Here is a 19957-nt window from a genome sequence, read left to right on the forward strand (position 1 = left end):
AGTATTTAATTTTGTTATGCAAAACAACAAATCCAATAGTGGATCTGCTTTATTAGAAAATATATCTAACCATATATTTAGACAGGAATATGGATGCGTTCTACTAAACTCTTTTTAACAGAATAGTATTTTAGTTCATTAAAATAAAACATTCTTCTCAAATGTAGTGCAAGAAAGCACAATTTCAAATAAGGAAGGCCCATTAAATTATTTGCAAACATAATTACTAAACAGCAAAAATAAATAGAACTCCAAGAACCCATCACTCTCACCTTTCATTTGGAGAATGAATCTGTTCAGCTCTGAATGTTGGGTGTTTTAATTTCCTTTTTAATAATGTGATATGTTTTTGAAATTAGGTGACAGAGAAATTGTTCAAGTGACTTGAACAAGAATGGCAATTTCTAGGTCTCACAGAGCTATGAGGAATAAAAAATGAGAGCAGAAATGATTCTGCACATTTAAGGAACAGAGAGTGAGATGAGCAAGAAAATGAATTCAGTGAGTACAAGAGATTTTCAGGCAAATTTGTGATGCAGAAATTTAAAAATTTTATGAATATGCAAATTGGTGGCAGGTTGTCATGTTTTAATGACATATAAAATAATGTATAAAAATATAAAATAGTATGATAGCTATAGTCTGACCTAAAGGAAGTCCAAAGAAAGGGAAAGTCTATGGAAAAATATGAAAGTGCTAGAATAAGAAATAATTCTCCCATAGAGAAGTCTGTTTCAGTCATCATCGGAAAAGCTTCCTCCTGCAGTAGATGGAGACAAATACAGAGAAGCTTAATTGAACAGTGTTCAGAATCAGAGAGCTTGGAATACTCAGTCCTAAATGGTATGCCTTCATCAAACCCCTTGGGGCTCATGGAACTCTGCAGAAGAGGAAGCAAAAAGATTGTAAGAGCCAGTGGAGATAAAGGACACCAAGAAAACTTAACAGGACTGGTAAACATATGAACTCACAGAGACTGTGGCAGCATCACAGAGCCCGCACAGGTTCAGGCCAGAAGGTCTCTCCGCACTGAGATTGGTAAGTAGACATGAGCTCCCATCCCTACTATCTCCAACCAAAAACCTCTCACTAAGGAAAAATTGGTTTTCTCCGATGGCATCTCACTGAATATCCAAACCATGTTTAAAGGTAGGTCCCATGCATACCCAGCAGTAGATGGCCATCAGAAAACCACCTCACTGGTATTTTTGTAGACCTTTGATCTCATATTGCTTTGTTTGGGACTTTTTTTAAATCTTACTGGTCTTTTGTTTTTATGTTATGGTTTCCAATTTTGTGTTTTTATGGGTTTTGTGTGTGTGTGTGTGTGTGTGTGTGTGTGTGTGTGTGTATGTGTGTACTTCACTGTGTATGTGTTTCTTGTGCTTTTTCTTTGTTTTTTTCTTTTTTCTTTTTTTTTTTTTTTTTTAGTTTTTCCGAGACAGGGTTTCTCTGTGTAGCTTTGCTTATTCATTTTTATTTATTCTGGCTTCTTTGGGCTTGTTTGACTGCTGACTTTTAAAAGAGAAAGAAGCCATGGAATGAGAAGCGGGGGGTGTAGGAGGATTGGGGAAGAGAAGAGGGAGGTGAAACCTTGATCAGCATACATCATGTAAAAAAATTATGATCAATAAAAAAGAAAAAAGAAAATTTAAAAAAAAAGAGAAAGATTTATAGCCCCCCAATTTTCACCTGCAAATCGGTAATTGTCAGGACTGGGGTAAATTGTATAGTGTGATTAGTCTGAGAGCTTGAATGAGCATAATTATTACCTTAATTCCTACTGAGTCTCACTACCATGTGAAAATATTACCAGCACAGTAGTCCAGGTTCAGATGTCCTTTCCCATGAACTGTCCATTTAAGTTCTTCAAAATCCCCTCCATTGCTTTGCTGTATCATGTAAAGCAACTCTAAGTAGCAACTTTGTGCTCAACTAAATTAAAATTATCATTGTGATGATCAAAAAAGATTAACACCTTCAATAAGTCGGGCTTTTTTTTTTTGTATCAACCAAAATTGGAATTAATAGATATTTAGTTAATTTTAGGATCATGAACTAACATTATTTTGAATTACTTCACAGTAAATACATTTTTGGGAGCCCTGTCATCCCAGATGGGAAGTTTTCATTTTAGTCTGTATGCATATTTATGTACTGACTTACGTGTAGTGTAGGCAAGTTTAGGCAGATAGTTAATAATAGGATTCTTTCTGACTTTTTCAGACATGCTTGTTGTTATTTTACCCTCCTGTCCCTTCTTCTGTGTTTGTCTCCTTCCCCTCCCTAACTAGCACTCCCCGTTTCCCCCCTCAGATCACTTGTACCACCCCTACCCCCACCCCCACCCCCCGCACCTTATTGCTTCCCAAACTCCCTCCCCAGGCAGTAGTCCGTTTTTCCTTCCCTGGCTTCTGCAGTTACGCCAGGCCATGCTCTCACACGAAAAGACGCAGAACTCAAAACCTCTGATGAGAGAGAACAAGTGACATTTGTCTTTCTGGTCCTGGGTTACCTCACTCAGTATAGTCCCTTCTAGTTCTCTCTATTCACCTGCAAAGTTCGTGACTTCACTTTTCTTTACATCTGGCATATATAATATTGTGTACAGCACATTTTCATTATCTATTCAGTGGCTGAAGGACATTTAAGTTGTCCCATGTCCTAGATATTGAAATGGCTGAGCAAGTAACTGTGGAGTAGAATATAGAGTCATTTAGGCATATGTGTAGGAATGGTGTAGCTGAGTCTTATGGTAGAATTATTTTATATTGCTGAGGACTCTCCACACTGGTTTCCAGAGTGGCTAGATTAATTTGCAATTTAGAATGTTTTTGTTCTATTATGATACTATAGAATAGCCAGCAGCTAACATGCTAAAAGGTAAAAATTATTCTGGGTTATAATGTTCATAATCATTTTTAAGAAATGTGAAAAATGCATAATGGAAAGAGACAGGTATACAAGTGATGAATGGATACTGGTTCATTACGTGACAAAATAATAATTTAGTTGTAAAATAAAAAATATGCCATGATGTAAAAGAAATAATAAAATAGGAATTTAAAACTCTGCTCCATAAGTGCAGAAGGTCTATGAAGTAAACCTCATTTGCCAGGGTTTAGAAATAGTGAATTTGAAAGGAAGTTCTAATAAAATTACTGGCTCACTCACAGGCTCATGCTTAGCTGATTTTCTTTTTTATTGTTTATTTTTGTTATTTTAATTTGTTATTTTTAAGACAGGGCCTCACTATGTAGCCTTGGCTGGCCTGGAGATTACAATGAAGACCAGGCTGGACTCAAACTTATAGAGATCTGCCTGCCTCTGCTACCTGAGTGCTGGCATTAAGGGTATGTACCACCATGCCTCACTTGAATTTTTAATAAATCTCATGAGCTTATTGATGAAGAAAAACATATATACATCTTGTTGCATTCTGTTATAAAGATAATAAAAAAAAGTCTATAAATATTTTTTGTTATGAAAGTCACCAGGTGATAGATATTCTGATCAAACAGCAAGGCCATTTACCATCCAGCAACTAGCTTCTGGCATGCATTTAAATCATTTCAGTTCATATATACTGTGTACTGAAAAACGTTTTATTTCTTACTAATGGTCTCTATTGGTTGCTATTTTCAAATATTCCCCATAGCATCATTATAAAGTAGTAACATAGATTTGCAACGTACATCTTCTCATGACTCTTCAGGATTTTGCCTATTATAAAAATCAGGCTTCATGTGTTAATTAATAAATATGATTATATTTATGTTGTGTTTGAGTTTTCCTATTACGGTCTTCTGTTAAAGTTCTCTCCCACTCTCCTCTCCTCCTCCCTCCCTCCCTTTCTTCTTCCATGTGTATATGTACGGTATTAATCGACTCCACAGCTTCCTACATCTCCTACATGCTATTCAATCACTGAGCCATACCTCCAGCATGTAACTTCATCTTTAGTGAAGTATATTTAAAAATTAGTAGATATGTTTCATCTTCTCCAGATGTCTGATTAGTTCAATATGGTTAGTTAGGATTACTTTACTCTTTACTGACAGTTTTGAAGGGGAAAATGCCAGCCCTTTTAGGATATTGTGCGAGTGTGTGTATGTGTGTGTATGTATGTATGTGTTTATGTGTACATATATATCCTACATATATATACAAGAGATTAACCTAAATTTGTTATACATTTACAGTTTTAATAATTAAAAATGTGTTCATGATCAAAGGCTACCAAAGTTATAGTCAACAAATTTATTGTAATATATCTTCTTCAGATTTAAATACTCATTTAGCTATTATTAACCTATAAATATTGATTATATTCAAATGCCCTTAATAGCATGAACTAAAACATCTGGAACATATTAATTTCTTCATTCTCTCAAGATATTTATTGAAACTCTGTAAATTATTTATATTTCATGACTCATGAGACCAGACTATTCTCTTCCATTCTAATATTTTTGCCTATTATACGGCAAAAAATTGCAGGCATTTTTTACCTATACAAAGCTTTTTTAATTTTTGCTACATGTTTCTAAAGGTTATGGTATGGAAAATTAATGGGATGCTTAGAAGAAGCATTAGATGACTGTAGGTAAGGATGATGGCTTCCATTGGCTTGGCTAATGCTCTTACAAGAGTAAATTTCCAGGCTCAAGCTTCTTAAATTGTTACCTGGGCTGACTTACCCAACTTAATTGGAACTTCCAGGGTAATCTTGGTCTAAAAGTAGATGACTTCATGAGGATAGGTTGTTGAGATCAAGTTCAACCAAAGGAAAATCAATGAACTAGCACTCTGTCATAGTCCCTTTAGGTCACTATAGAAAATACCACTGAATGTGGAAATGACTTTGTAACTAAATTGCCTTATATTTTACCAATGTGTAAAAAAAACTAAATATTCTAAAGTAGAGAGCTGTCAAGAAAGACTCTGGACATCAACCTCTGGCATCATCACGCATATTCATGTACATTTACAACTACATACATTCACACCATACATATGCAAAATGTGTAATCTCTTTCCTATCACAATGATAAAGTGAATGTCAAATTTCTAACTATGGCAGAGCCAAAATTCATGTTTACCTGGATCAGATAAGTACACTATCAACAAGGAAGTATTATGCTTTACATGTGGAAATGATGCCAACAAATTCCCTCCCAGAAAAGCTACCTGATTCCTGCCCCACAGCATACCCAGTGGTAAAGAAAGTGACTTCTGTTAGGCCAGAGGCAGCCATAAAAGCAACCTCTGAGAAAGTTGAGTCTCATATAGTAACAGTCTCTGCAGGAAAAAAAAACAGGCAGCAGAGCATGGGATGGATTTGAGTTCTCAGTAGACTTGATCAGAACAATAAAATTCCTATAGCATAAACATAGCAGTGGACAATGAGGGATGGAAGGAGATGATAAGATGGCATAATAGGAGTAAAGTCAGTACTTGTCACTCTTCCCATCAATAATAAACACTTCTCATGTCATATGACCTTGAAAAAAATAAAATAACAGAACTTGTGACTGGTTGCAATCCTTTTTCCCCAAATAACAAAAACTTGAACATTGTATATTAATCTAGAATCATTAACAAAACTATTTCCCTCTAATGTTTTCTATAAATATTAAGGCTGCATTGTATCCTTTATGACTATAGCAGTTGTATCTCAAGGTTATTTTCCACTTTGAGCGAATTTATATGGACTCAAACATCCATTAAATGTTATTGTCAGGGTTCAGTGTTGGGGCTCAGCCCTGACCTATCGAAGGGTCCCTTGAAGCGGGGAGTGAGGAACTGAGAAACATTAGATAGTAAATATAGAAGTAGATGAAGAAAAAAGATAAAGATGCAGGATAGCTTCAGGAGGACCCTGGATCAATATCTAGCAGCCTCAAGTTTATTTCTAATGGGCTTTTTTATACACTAGCAAGGAGAGAGGCAGAAGACTTCCCCCTTTCAAGATCAAAGCACAACATACAACCAAGTGTAGACCCTTCAAAAAGGGTAACTAAGGGGTTGGTAACTATGCCCCATGGTAAAGTATCTTGTTATTAGGCCTTGAAATATAAGATACCTGGTAAGCATTCCTTCGAACCCTATTATGCAACCTTGGGGAGAAACATAATCTCTGACTCTCTGACCTTGAGTCAAACCACAAGTTGAAATCTCTGTGGGCTCCCCCACTTTATGGAATGTTTTCTTTTGAAATAGTTGCTGCTTTTATTTATGTTTTTTTGTTTGTTTGCTGAGCCAATCTGTATGAGTCAGCTTTCTCCTGTGAGGGCAGAGTACTTCATAAAACAGCTTAAGGAAGAAATATGTATTTGACTCACTGATTTAAGTCCATTCTCAGCTGGATCCTTTGCCTTTAGGCCTCTGGCAAGACAGAAACATCATGAGGAAGAGTATGGCAAAGAAAAGTAGATCAACTCATGGGAACTATGAAAGTAAAAAGGGGGGAAACTAGAGAGCAGGAACAATGAGGGAATCAAGAATGAGATGTCTTACCGTAAGTCTCATCATCTGAACTTTCATAACCTCTTAATAAGTCAAGTTGGTAATTCATTTACTCTCACTTCTGGATATTGCTGCATCCGGGATCACGCCTTCAACACATTGGTATTTGACAGACATTCCAGGTCCAAACTATAACATTCTGCCCTGGCACAAAAATGTTCCTGTTCATCTAACAGTACAAAATTCATTTTGTCCTTCTCCAAAATTTCCTCAAATCTTTGCAGTTCTGACATTGTTCACAATCTCAGTGTTCTTTTGAAACTCAAGAAAAATGATTAGCTGTGAGCTCCTATAAAATAAAATGAAAAGTTGTATACTCCCAATATACACTGGCTGGAAGGCAAACATCCCCATTCCGAAAGAGAAGAAAGGAAAAGTAGCATGGAGAATTGGACCAAAGCACAAGTAAAGACAGATGAACAACCAATCTCCCATGTCAGCATCTGGAGCAGGTGACATCAGAACATGAGCTCCGACCTCACCCTATGGCTTTGCTAGGTGCAGTCTGCAGAGGCATTTGGGGGCTGTCACTACTCACTGCCTGTGACTTTCCTGGAAAGGGATTTCCTGTTGTTGGTCTGCTAACTTCCTAAGATTTCCACTGAATCTTCAGCTTCATCTCCACAATTTTACCCTGTGCCATCTTTGGGGCTGCCTGCAAGGAGTACAACAACCCTTGCACACAGTGTCCAGCTTCCTTTTGAAAGCTTGCCAAAAATCTCCATGACCTCAATGCAAAGTATCTGACTGCTTGTTAGCGGTAATAAAGTCTTCAGCATCCACAGCCTCCGAGGCCAAAGGCTTAAATGTGCTTCTCTTCTAGTCAAATTATGAGTTCTAAACATCCATGCCCAGGCTTCAGGGCCTTATTTTGACTGAAAATTTAGTTAAACACAACAGCAATCCCATGGCACACTATAAGTGTAGTCTTCTCTTGAAATTTTCTTTCAGATTAATTAGTATATCATTTCTAAACTCAGTCTTCCACAATAAAATATCAGGAGACATACAAAGTTTTCCAAGATTTTTGCCACAGTATAACATGAGTGGCATTTCCTTCTATTTCTAAACAGTCTTCACTGACATCTGAAACCTTGAGAAACTAGCTTTAATTCTGTGCATTCTGAGGAATATTTAGGCTTCTCCATTCTTACCATAGCTTTTAGTTAAACTCTACTTACAGAATTCTGTTTTTGTGGTTTGTACCTCTAAACTTTACAAAATTCCTTCTACCTTTAATACTGTTCTAAAACCTTATGAACATTACTAGGTATAACAACAGCAACTATGTCAATTTTCTATATTAGCTTCCCATGGCCAGGACTGACAAAATATCTTAGAAAAATAAGAGGAAAGACATACTTGGGTTCATGGTTTCAGACTGTGGTAATAAGGCTCCATTGCTTTGTGATCATTCAATGTTCTAGTCTCTCTTTTTTTTCTATTTCTGTGATAAAAGAATGACCAAAAGGCACTGGGGATGGAAGGGTTTATTTAGCTTATGGGGTACAGTCCACCACTGAAGAAGCCTTAGAAACTCAAGACAGGAACTGAAGCAAAGACCATAGAGGAATGCTACTTATTGGCTTGCTTACTCTGGTTTACTCAGCTACTATTTTTGTGGCTTACTGAGCTACTATTTTTGTACAGTAGAGGCCCATCTGCCTAAGAATGGCACTGCCTACTGTAGGTTAAACCTTTTTACCTCAATCAGAGTCAGATAGATGCAGGGCAGATTTTTCCAACAGGTCAATCTTCTGGAGGCACTTCCTCAATTGAGTTTACGTCTTCCCAAGTGTCAAGTAACAACCAAGATCAGTCATCAGAAATCTACCCTTGTCCACTTTACACACAAATCACTGTTGAATCATAAAGTTTCCTTTTCCCCAAGTTTACATGTTAATACCACAATGTAAAATAGTTCAACTTTTAAAAGTTCCACATTCTTTTAAAAGTTCAACACATTAAAAGCCCAAAGCCTCTTTAAAAATACAAACAGTGGGCTTCTGTAAAACTCAAAATAAAGTACATAATTTTTATATACTAAGCTGGCAGAACAAGGGCACAGTTATAAACAGATCAAAATAAAACCAAATTCCAGACTTATAACGAGCTTAATATGTTGAAACATCAGGAACTCACTAGTGATCTTCTGGGCTCCAAAAGGCTTCTGTAGTCCTAATTATCTGCCATCCATAGCTTATACAGCTTGTCCCATAGGGCCAGCTGGCTCCCCTCCACACCTATCACTGGCCCTTGTGGTCATATCACAGTCCTAGCATCTCCCATATTCTTGTCTCCACAGCCACTGCTGCACCTTCACTGATAGCCTCTGCTCATACAGACTGTGATCCCCGCAAGCAGTGCCCATCCTGACCTGCTTTCCATGACTCCTTCATGCCTTTAAAACCAGTACGATGTGGAACATTCTTATACATCACTTACTAAGTCCTGCTGTCAGTTTGGTATGCAGTCTTGACCTCCCTCATTGGGAAATAGGAAATACTTCCCAGGAGATTTCACATCAGTGTAACCGGTCACTTATAAATCATAGCTGGTTCCTTTAGACCCAGCAAATCAGCTTAATTGTCCCAGTAAAGCAAAGGCTTCACTCCAATGACTCTTCTCTTGTTCTGAGTCTTCAGCCCCAGCTGATGAGAAATGACATATTTTAATTCAAAATATCACACTAATGGCTCCAGTGGAGTCTTTGAGGGACTTTCAAGCTTGCTTCTGAAACATAATAAGCCAGCTATCCACCATCTATCTCAGCCTTATCTTCCAAGATCGTACAACAGCTCATTAAGCTCAGAGTACTCAGTGGCTTTTTTAAGTTCCCAATGTTTCCATAGTCCTTCCAGAAACAACATGGTCAGGGTCTTCACAGCAGTAGTCTCACTTCTAGTCCCATACTTTTTATTAGCCAGGACTCTCTAGAGGAACAAAACCAATAGGATAAATACAATTAAATCAGCTTACTTCAAAATAGTAACAACAGTTTAATCACACCTGAGAGGCTGAGAACCCAGTAGTTGTTTGAACCTTGAGCATGGCTTAGTAGTTAGAGCAGTCCCACAGTGGCTGTGTCACTTGAGAGGCAAAAAATCCAGCAGTTTTCATTCTATGAGGCTGCCTGCCTCTGCAGTCCTTATACGGCACCAAAAAAAAAAAAAAAATCTGGAAATTTTCTGTAGAGCCACAAATCATTGGTCAACCTTGGAAACTTGGAAGCATGAGTTCTGTTATCAGTGAAGAATCATCATCAGCAACAAAATACAATAATTAAGCAGCAAAAGGCAAGCAATCTCCCTTCTGCCATGATGCTTTTGATCAGAGATACTACAGAAAGTGATGGCCATATTTGGGGTAGGACTTTCCACATCAGTTAAGATAATTCCACAGTTGAGGCTCTCTACTTAGGTAATTATAAGTTGGAGTAAGCTGGCATTAACACCAATCATTACAGTGGCAAGATGGAATATCATATCATAGTGGGAAGGCAATGATGAACAAGGCTTTGTATCTGGTAGAAAGGAGATGGGGAGAGAAGGCCAAGAAGAAACATACAAAGAGTAGAAAGGAGGGGATACACCTCAAACCTCTTTACTGCTACTTCCAAGGAGGCTTCCCTTCATCTCTACCACCTCCCAATAGTACTTTTTACTATGAATCCATTAACAAATTGGTCCATTGATGAGGTTATAGTTCTAATGACCCAATTGCCTCATACCCCTAAACACTGATGCCATAGGAATCAAACTAGAATTCGTGAGCCTTATATCAGAGAAGGGGGAGGTATCTAAAGTTCAAACTGTAAGGCATATTTTCTGCTTTGCAGTCAGTTTTTTTTTCTTATTTTTAAGTGTTTACTACTATGCTTTTCTTGAAAGCGCCTGTGTTGGTAAGAAGCCAGACAAACAAATAGAACTATGACAGAGATTTATCCAAGAAAATCAGAAAATATATAACAAATGGTAAAATAACCAAAACAAATTAAACGCATGATGGAACTGGCTGCCAAACTGGCTTAGGAATTAAGGCAAAGGGGTCCTGGGAGGAGATTAATCACTGAAGCTGGATGGCTGGCAAGCTCTGTGAGAAAGAGCAATTTTGTGGCTACACAAATGTGAAGTGGATAGTGCAGAGGCCTCCAAATGGAAGAGGGTGTGCACACAGTACTACAGCACTCTCTCTTCCCTTGAAGCTGTGGAGATGTCACTCATGGCTCCCATAATATTTCTCATATTCTCTAAGTGCTTCACATTTCCCACTATGAGAAAAATTTTAGATGTCAAAAGTAAAAGTGGTTCTGCCTTCCAGAATAAAGTCACTGATGAGAGGACCGATCAGATGCCATAACAGGCTGCTCAGTCTTCTCTCAGACATCAGGCCTCAATTTCAGTTTCCTGAGACTTGAGCAAGCAGTTTATGAAAGAGCCACAAACAAAGGAAAATCAGTCTCCAACACCCCTGACAGCAAGGACAAGGATTGGAGTGTGCAATATCAGCCAGGCCAGGCCTAAGCCACTCTTAGCAGATTACCAAATAGGAACAAAGACTGGGACTTGTCCAGGCCTGCCCCAAAATGGAAAACTGTAGCCCTGACCAGCCCCTGATTAGCCCTGGCCAATTAGAATGTACTAATATGATTGCCACTTGCTTAAACCAATCATATCCAAAATAACCCAACTGCCTTAGGACCTCCCCTTGGCTATGCTTAAAAGGAGCCTACCCGCTCTTCTCAGGGTCGTCACCATTTTGCCTTTGTGTAGAATAGTTGGCCCCAGTATACTGGAATCTTTCGCAAGATAATAAACGCTCTTGCCAATTACATACGTGGATGGTGGTCTTTTGTGGGACCTCTCCAGGACCCTAACAGCTGAATCTTCAAGGCATTTGAGAAAGGTCTTCACCAATTTTTTAAAGTTAAAGTTATTGACTGTCTAGAAGGTAACAGAGAACACCGCCGGACTGCACCACACCTTTTCCAGACCCTGTAAACTATCCCTTCACTTGTGAGTTACCCCACAAAATAAACCTCCCTTTTAACTACGTGGAGTGGCCTTAATAATTTCACCAATAATTTTTTTATATAAAAGCACTTTCTCCAAACATAAGCCAACTATTACAATGAGATAAAAAATAATTTTCCCTTGCTAAACCCAAAAATATTCCATGCATATTCCCTGAAGCCCCTATGTGATGTTTGTTCTTCTGCTGACACCACTTCACAGGATTTTGCCTTTAGATTTTCTGCTTCGGGGGCTTAGTAGGGGAAGTTGAGTTCCTGTTGTTTTCCTATATGCTTAATTTTTAATGACAAGTCTCTAAATTACCAAATTGTGTCAATTACCCCTCTAAGAAATCTAATTTTGTTAATGAAATTACTTGCTTGGAAGAGAAACATAAGCATTAATTTCAGTTTAGCAGTTTCTCTTTGAGTTGCAGCAGGTGCTATCTGACTGAATTGCCAGCATTTGATGAAGGAGCTTATTGGTCCTCGCACACAGATGAAATCGTCACTGTCCTAAGTACTCTGCAGGCAGGCAGCACCATAGCATGGAACATGGGGTCTGCAAAGTAAGCTTTGCACACTCCAGTAAAATGAGTCTTCTCTTTATTTTTCAATTATCTCCAGGTTACCATTGATAAGAACTAAAGGAAATGAAAAGTAAAAGAAAGTGAGGCCCAAGGCATATTCATGAGAGTTCAGGTACAAAGCTCATTTTCTAGCAACACATCTTTAAGTCTATCTACAATACAACTTTTATTTGAATTGTCAAGATGATTGCTTAATTAATTTTATTTCACTTAGCTGCCAGAAAATACTTGCATTCCATGTTGTAGAGAATTTAAACAGAGCATGACAGTGTTCCTCCATTTTTATTCCCAATGAGTCTGGATGCTATTTCGATGACACACAAAAATGCAAAGCATCCACAATTCTTCTGAAATGGAAGCCTCTATAGTGTTATTACCACAGGGTAATGCATTGAATTTTTTAAATCACTAGTTTCAACTATCGACTCCTTTCCCATTGGCTAGCAAGCAAAAGGCACATATGGAGCCCTCACTGTGCACCAGGAATTGCTTCAGGTCCCAGGGAGCTATCAATGAGTGGAAACTAAGTCCTGCTTCACCTGGAGCTGACATTTTGCAGTAAAGTCTGCCAGATGTAAGCTCTATCCCCCTGGTGCTCTGGCACATGCCCTAAGTAGAGCCAGGAAAAGCATCCTTGAGAAGACCCTGTGCCTCTGAGAATGAAACAATGTATTAGAAAAGAAAGCACTAGAGGTTGCAGGAAAATATCAATCCTGGCAGGAAGGACTTGAGGGAGGAGAATGAATATCAGGTAGAATGAATATGAGTCTAAGAGAAAGCCCTCCAGGCAGAAGAGGGGTGAAGGCAAAGGCAGGAAGGAGTGACCAAACCCACTTCACTGGTGTCTAGAAGGTGCTACCTGCCTATCAAGTGAAAGGTAGCAGGCAGTACTAAGAACCAAGCTGAAAATATGAACAATGCCTCCTTGTAGAAGGCTGACCTTGATCAAGGTCAAGGACTGGAGGATCTTTTTTCTTAAGACTGCCCACTCCTAATAAGATGATAAAATAACAAAAACAAAGAAAAGGAAAGGAAATATTAGACAATCAATTAGATAAGTTGTTCTTGTATAGTTCTTTGATATCTAGCTCTCCATATAACTATCGATGATTGATAAATCATATATACCTGGGTAGACACAATTTTCCTTTTGATGCATTGTTAAGACACTGTGGAAAGCTTTTAAATGTCAACTTCAAAGACAGCTTAAACTATTGCTTATGTAGCAACATTATACAACAAGCTTCATAACGAATCAGAAACACTGTACACATCCAATATGGAACAGCTTACAAAGTGTTATACATATGCTATGTTCCTTGATCTTCAAATAATGGTTTAAGTTGCTTTTTTTTAAGTATGATAACTTTATTTACAGAAGAGCAAACAAGCAAAATATCAAGAAGCCTGGCCCAGGCTATAGGCGATGACCTCTCTCTCCAAACCTTGGGCTCTTCTTACTAGGTTGATTTACATGGAAAGTCTAGTTGTTTCATTCAAATGATAAAACACATTATTTGAAAGAAAAGTTTTAAGAACTATAACCCTTAGATCTTCTGGTTTGTTCATGGGTGGTCTTGACCCCATCTATGGGGCATGTCTACTCTGCATAAGGGACCATGTTGAAGAGACTCCCCAGAAGCTCCTTATATATAAATAGTCCTGTAAAGCTTTCCTGATCCCCCAAATTATGGCTCTCCTTATTTAAAGAAACAAACACTGTCCCCATCCCCTTATCAGTGCTCACTTGGGAAACCTTGGGATCTTACTACCAGACTTGTATCCATGGAGCCTGAAGGTCCCTTTAATGGAGTTCTTTTGTTTGCATGAACTGTTGTGAAAGATCTAAGCCTTGCCTGCAAAGAAGTACAGCTCTCTAGAGAAATTAAATAATTACTCATATGCAACAGTTAAAAACAATTCCTAAAGCAAGATGATAAAAGACTATGATAAATATACCCTCCCTCTATCTTGATTACAACTGAATTTTAAGCAGATCACTTTGGTGAACATAATCAAAATACTCAATTTTGGGTCAAGAAGGCACTGGTTTATCATACACACCTGAGAAGTTTTCTTTCTTTCCCAGGATTTTACATGGAAAGCATTAAAATGTGTTCGGATCATTTGTGCAACCAAGAGATTGGGTTTTGTTTCCTTTTCATTTCAAGGCAATACTAATAGTTGAATTAAGAGGAAATGTGAACCCTTTCAAACCCTGATAAAAATGAAGAATCAGCTGTTAGTACACAATATGGCTCCCATGAGGACATTAACAGATATCTACAAGGAAGTGACATGGTAGTCACAGGTCTTGTCTTAAGTCACCCAAGAACAGATGATAGTGTTTCTATTCTGGGTCACCTCTCTATTGGGAACGCTGGGCCTCCCGTGGGACATGCTCTTCTCCATTTGCTGCCTCCCACCTTTCCTCTCTTGGGGTACTCTACCTTCCTGGTCCCTCCAAAGCTGGCGGAACTAAAATGGATCTCCCAGCTTATGTCCTGTGTGCTATTTCCACACACACCAGAAGAGAGTCAACATTCCCACCCAAAGAAGCAATATAAGAAATGGTAAATGGGGGCTGGAGAAATGGTTCTACAGTTAAGAGCACACCCCACTCTTCCAGAGGACCAAACTTGATGCTCAGGATCCATGTTGGCTGCTCTCAACCAGCCATACCTCCCATTCCAGGGCATATAACACCCTCTTCTCACTTCTGCAGTACCTGCACACAAATCACCTATACTTATATAGGCATACACACACCCCCACACACCTGTGAATAAGAATAAAAATAAAAATAAATTATAAAAATGATATCTCAGTGATAGTTTCATCTGTGTAGATACATGAGACAGACACACTGCGCGTGAAATTCCTACCGATTCATCATCCTACACTTCTTCTTCAGACCTCTGTGCACTTGTAGCTATTCCCCATCCACACACAGACTTGCCTTCTCTGGACTACAGCACCCACTCACTCTTGGTTTTCCTCTTGTGCCCCTTTATCTATGTCTAAGTGAAGGATAGCAGTTCTCTGGTCTAGAAATAAAAGTCGTGTTATACTTGAGCTGGCAGAACTTCAGTATGCTTTATACCACTTTGAGAATTTTCATCAGAAATTTTAAGTTAACTTCCTGAAGCCTAAGTCTTTTTCTTTGTTTTTGTTTTTACAATTATCTATATATTTGTTGACTCTTTCTCTCCGTGTGTGTGTGTGTGTGTGCTTGTGTGTGTGTGTGTGTGTGTGTGTGTGTGTGTGTGTGAGAGAGAGAGAGAGAGAGAGAGAGAGAGAGAGAGAGAGAGAGAGAGAGAGAGAGAGAGAACGTCGTGATGCATATATGGAGGTCAGAAGACATTTGAGCATTGGTCTTCTTCAACCATGTGTACACCAAGAATCAACCCCAGGCAATCAGGATTGACAGCAAGCACCTGTACCCACCAAGCCATCTCATTGACCTGGGACTAAACTTTTAAATAATCAAAAATTCAGAACTAACATTGTGGGGTTTTTTTGACAAGATTTTTCTTCCTTGAACCAACGATGTAAAATATTCAGCTGCTGAAAGAGTGTAATCGGGTAAAATACCAAGAAATACCAAGAAGCAGCCATCATCAGAGCATCCCTATCACTATGAAATCATATACATAAGCAGAAATTTCAAATACTCATGAACTAAATGATTAAATATTTTTATATTTATATTAATATGCTTTTCTTAGAGATTTGTAACTCTTTTCAAAGGCATATGACAAGGTATCCTCTATTAAAAGAGAAACTTCCTATGTAACCAATGGTAATTTTGACCTCATATGGGGTAGAGAACGAGCAATGCATGGCTATATATTAGAAAGCTATTCTGTCTTCTTAATACTGAGAAATCCTACTGCCTGGTGTTCTAAAGGAAGAGCCCCAAGAGGCAGCTTATGGTCTCCCATAATGGACTAAACCTCTGAACCTGTAAGCCAGCCTCAGTTAAATGTTTTCCTTGATAAAAGTTGCCATGTTCATGGTGTCTCTTCACAGCCATAGAACACTGACTAACAGCTGTTGAAAACCGAGAGCTCTTTTCTCTCTTTGCTTCACTTCCTTGTATTTTCACTCTTTTCTGCCACACCAGTTCTTTCTTCAACAAATCTCCTCAGTTGTGTCTGATTATAGAAAAAGATATCTTAGACCCTCCTTCACTTACTGCTCCATGGCAAACTGTTAGAAGACTTGTTCTCACCGAATCTTTCTTGACCACCTCTGACTTTTACTTTGAATGCAGGTATTACTAGAATTGTTCCTTTGACTGTAACAATAACTTTTGCATCACAGATTCTAGGCTCTTTCTCTGCTTTTAAACTCCCTGAAACATCTACACCACTCAACAACATTGAGTAACTCTGAAATCATTTATTTCTTGGCCTCTGTTGTTACACCATGTCTGTATATCTGTGATTACATGTCTACTTAGAAATGTGCTGCTTTTTAAGATTTTTCTTCCGTGGTCTTTTCTACTAGATGTGTGCAATGCAATTTTTTTGAGGCCTTATAATATCTAATATCCCTACCTGAATAATCTAAGTACTATGGTATCCTAGCATATTTAAGAAAATTATGAATGATCTAATGAGTGTCCTGCCAGAGCTTCAAACAAAATGTCCCATAAGCTTAAGCCATGGCCTCTCTGCCTGCCCCTAAAGCCAGCTTCTCTAAATTCTGTGTTGAACATAGTGACGTTTTCCCTGGCAACCAGATCACAATCTTGGCCTCACTTGCTGCCCTTACTACAGCCTATCACCTGTCTGTCACCAGTTCTATGAATTCTGACTCCATAACGTCTTCCCATTCATCACTGTCTTGAGTTTAATTGTTGCCACCATGATCCAGGGGTTTATTACTTTTTATCTGAACTACTGTAGTGATGTCTTGATTTGTTCTAATTCATTTTTAAGTCACTTGCTCTAGCTATCCCTGCCTCAGCTTTTCAAATTCTCAGCATCAGTAGCAAGGAAATATTAGTATGTCCTTTAATTTAAAGTGTTTATGACTAAGAACCTTGCAACTGAGAAAAAAAGAGGAAGAGCATTTTGGTGCAACAGCTGCGTGACTTGCCAGAGGCAACATGTTTCACTGTTACCTCCTTTAATTCACTTAATAATTTTAAAACAAGTATGGCAGGCATAGTTGATTACCCTTGCAACATCCATTTTTATTCCCCTTTCTCCATCCAAAACAGAATCCTAGCTGCATTCAAGTTGCCACTCCTCCTCAAAACAGAATTCTAATAATCTAAACAGGACTGTTCCTGAATTTCCCTGGCTATTCGTGTTGGTGTATAGGTAATTATATATCCTCAGATACCTCACATGGTAAAGACAAGAGCTTAGGTTTCTAGGTAGCTAAAATGTCTGCTACTTTTTGAGGAAGAATAAAAATGGCATCTTCCCTGGCTGCCTCAGACATTGATTTCAGACCACGAGAGGTGCTGGAAAGAACACAGTGTTGATAAAGATTCAACTGAAGTATCAGAGAACAGCACGCTTTATCTCCACACCATGCACTACTTAACACACAAAGTAATACTGTCCCTTACTCATTGCTACTTCCATTTCAGGTAGAGTATTCATTCTTTGTGGACAAGCTCTGCCTGTGAGCATTTCAAACACATACAGACAGGCTAAGAGCAGCCCAACTTACATGACTGGGGCAGCAGAACTAAGACTTGAAACCATAGTCACTAAATCACAGAGATTCTGTATTATCCGATTAGTTCTATCATCTTCTCCAACAAGTAGAACTATTTCAGACATTGCTGAGGTATCACTACATAGCGCACACTGTTAAAACAAATTTGTGAAGGGCAATATTTCTTGAATTTCTCCAAATATCCCTACATTGGTTATTTCTCTATTGCTATGATACAACATCATGGCAAAGGCAACTTAAGGAAGAAAGAATTCATTTTGGCTTAGAGTCCAGAGGGAGAAGAACCCATGATGGCAGAACACAGGCAAGGCAGCAAGCAGCCAGTATGGTGGCTGGAGCAGAAGCTGAGAGCTCACACCTTGAACTGTAACATGAAGCAGAGAGTGAAGTAGACATGGTAAGAGACTTTAAGCTTTCAAAGCATCCCCCATAACATAGTTCCAGGAAGGCCACACTTCCTAAACCTATGCAAACAGTACCACCAACAGGGAAACAAGTATTAAAAATGCCTTAGACGATGGAGAACATTTATCATCCAAACCACCATGACTTCTATGAGGTCTGGGCATTATTATTATTATTTTGAAAAAACAAAAACAAAAGAGAGAAGTTAAATAATATTGTCAAGGTCAACAAAGCATTTGATTATCTGAACATGGGAATGAACCAAAAACATTCCATTTCTAGAGCCCGTTTGTAATGCTGTATTTTCACACTTTCTTGTGTATATTCTATATGTGCTCAGTACTCAGATGGCAGGTTTTGCTAGTTTTGTATGTTATATTTATTAGGAAATATAAGAGGCCACAACCTGAGAAAGCTAGCTTCCCGCAGCACATTTTGCATGTATCATAGGGAGGCAGGCAGGAGGATGGGTGCAAAGGCTATTTGAATAGAAACACTGGATCTGAAATGAAATTATCTTTTAGCTGAAAGAGAATCAGCCCCCTATCTCTCCTCTGGGCTGATCCCTGGAAGAGCTTCTGGCACCCGACATTCTCAAAGAAATCTTCATATACAGCTTACATTTTCAATGATGCTCAGAGACCCTGGCCAACTCTAAGGGTTCCTGCACAGCACTGGAGGTAATTTTAAGCTCCTTAGTCTGGAACTGATATCCCAACTATAATAAACTATTCGAACCCTCCCACATCTCCCAAGCCTTCTCTTTTACACTTGCTAATCTTTCTACTTGAATTTAGCTAATCAAACATTGTTCTATATTAGTGCTGGAAATTTCTTTACAAGGAAATTTAACTTACTTGTAGAAAATTTAAAAATACAAGGGGTATATATTTACTAGAAATAGAAATAACCTCAACAGTTGGATGTCTTTGTAAAAACGCAATGGGACATACGGTGAGGGCAATGTTAGAATCCTAGAAAATGAGGTTAGCTCAGTGGGAAACTCTGTTTTATATTTCCAACAACTCTCTTCAACTTCTACCCAGCGAACAAATGAAATAAAGTCCATGTTTGTGCGACATCTTGAAAATGTACAGTCTCTGTCTTTGTTTCTAAAGGGAAGCCAGGGGCACAAATTAAATAGGCCTGGGAGATCTTTGTGGTCATTTGATTTAATAAAGGAACTAGAGAATGACAGCCTTGGGGTTTATACCTAACTCTTCATTTTATTTTTCAACTGCGGATTCAAAGTAACCCCACCCTACAAAGCTTCTGTTTAAAATACTGTCATAAAAGTAAGTGACATGTAATTTACAATCTTTCCCCAACAACAATGGGTGATTATGTTCCTGTCACTGTAACAGCGGACCTCAACAAAAAGGTGCTGCTCTATTATTTTCGTAGGATAAGAATTGTTCTATTTAACAACATGAATATTGAACATGATTTTTTTTCTTCAACTATCACTGAAAGAATCTGAGGAGACCATTAACAACAAAGAGAGAGACTAATAATATCTCTCTTGCAGAGATGGAAGAGGTAAGGGAGTGTTTTACAAAGCCATTATCAATCAAAATTCGTTCCTCTAGACACAGAAAACCAGATGCTCTCAAATCTTCACACACCACAAAGTATTCCGGAGAGAGATCCCAGAGAAAAAACGAGAACAAGATCTGGTGCTCTCTGAGAATTTTCATTTTGCAATAAGTTCTCTGGGTCCTAA

The 19957-nt window shown here is 38.4% G+C and overlaps 1 long non-coding RNA gene across 1 annotated transcript in view; it reads left to right on the forward strand.

Moving 5' to 3' along the window:
* Positions 1-501: 501 nt before the first annotated feature.
* Positions 502-19957, forward strand: part of LOC128118621 (uncharacterized) — a 131032-nt gene continuing 111576 nt past the window's right edge. The window contains exon 1 of the long non-coding RNA XR_008221275.1: positions 502-1038. This is a non-coding gene — a long non-coding RNA (uncharacterized LOC128118621). The remainder of the gene's footprint in view (positions 1039-19957) is intronic.

The sequence above is a fragment of the Peromyscus californicus genome, unplaced genomic scaffold, assembly GCF_007827085.1.
Source record: "Peromyscus californicus insignis strain IS unplaced genomic scaffold, ASM782708v3 Scaffold_22__1_contigs__length_63687245, whole genome shotgun sequence".
Lineage (NCBI taxonomy): Eukaryota > Metazoa > Chordata > Mammalia > Rodentia > Cricetidae > Peromyscus > Peromyscus californicus.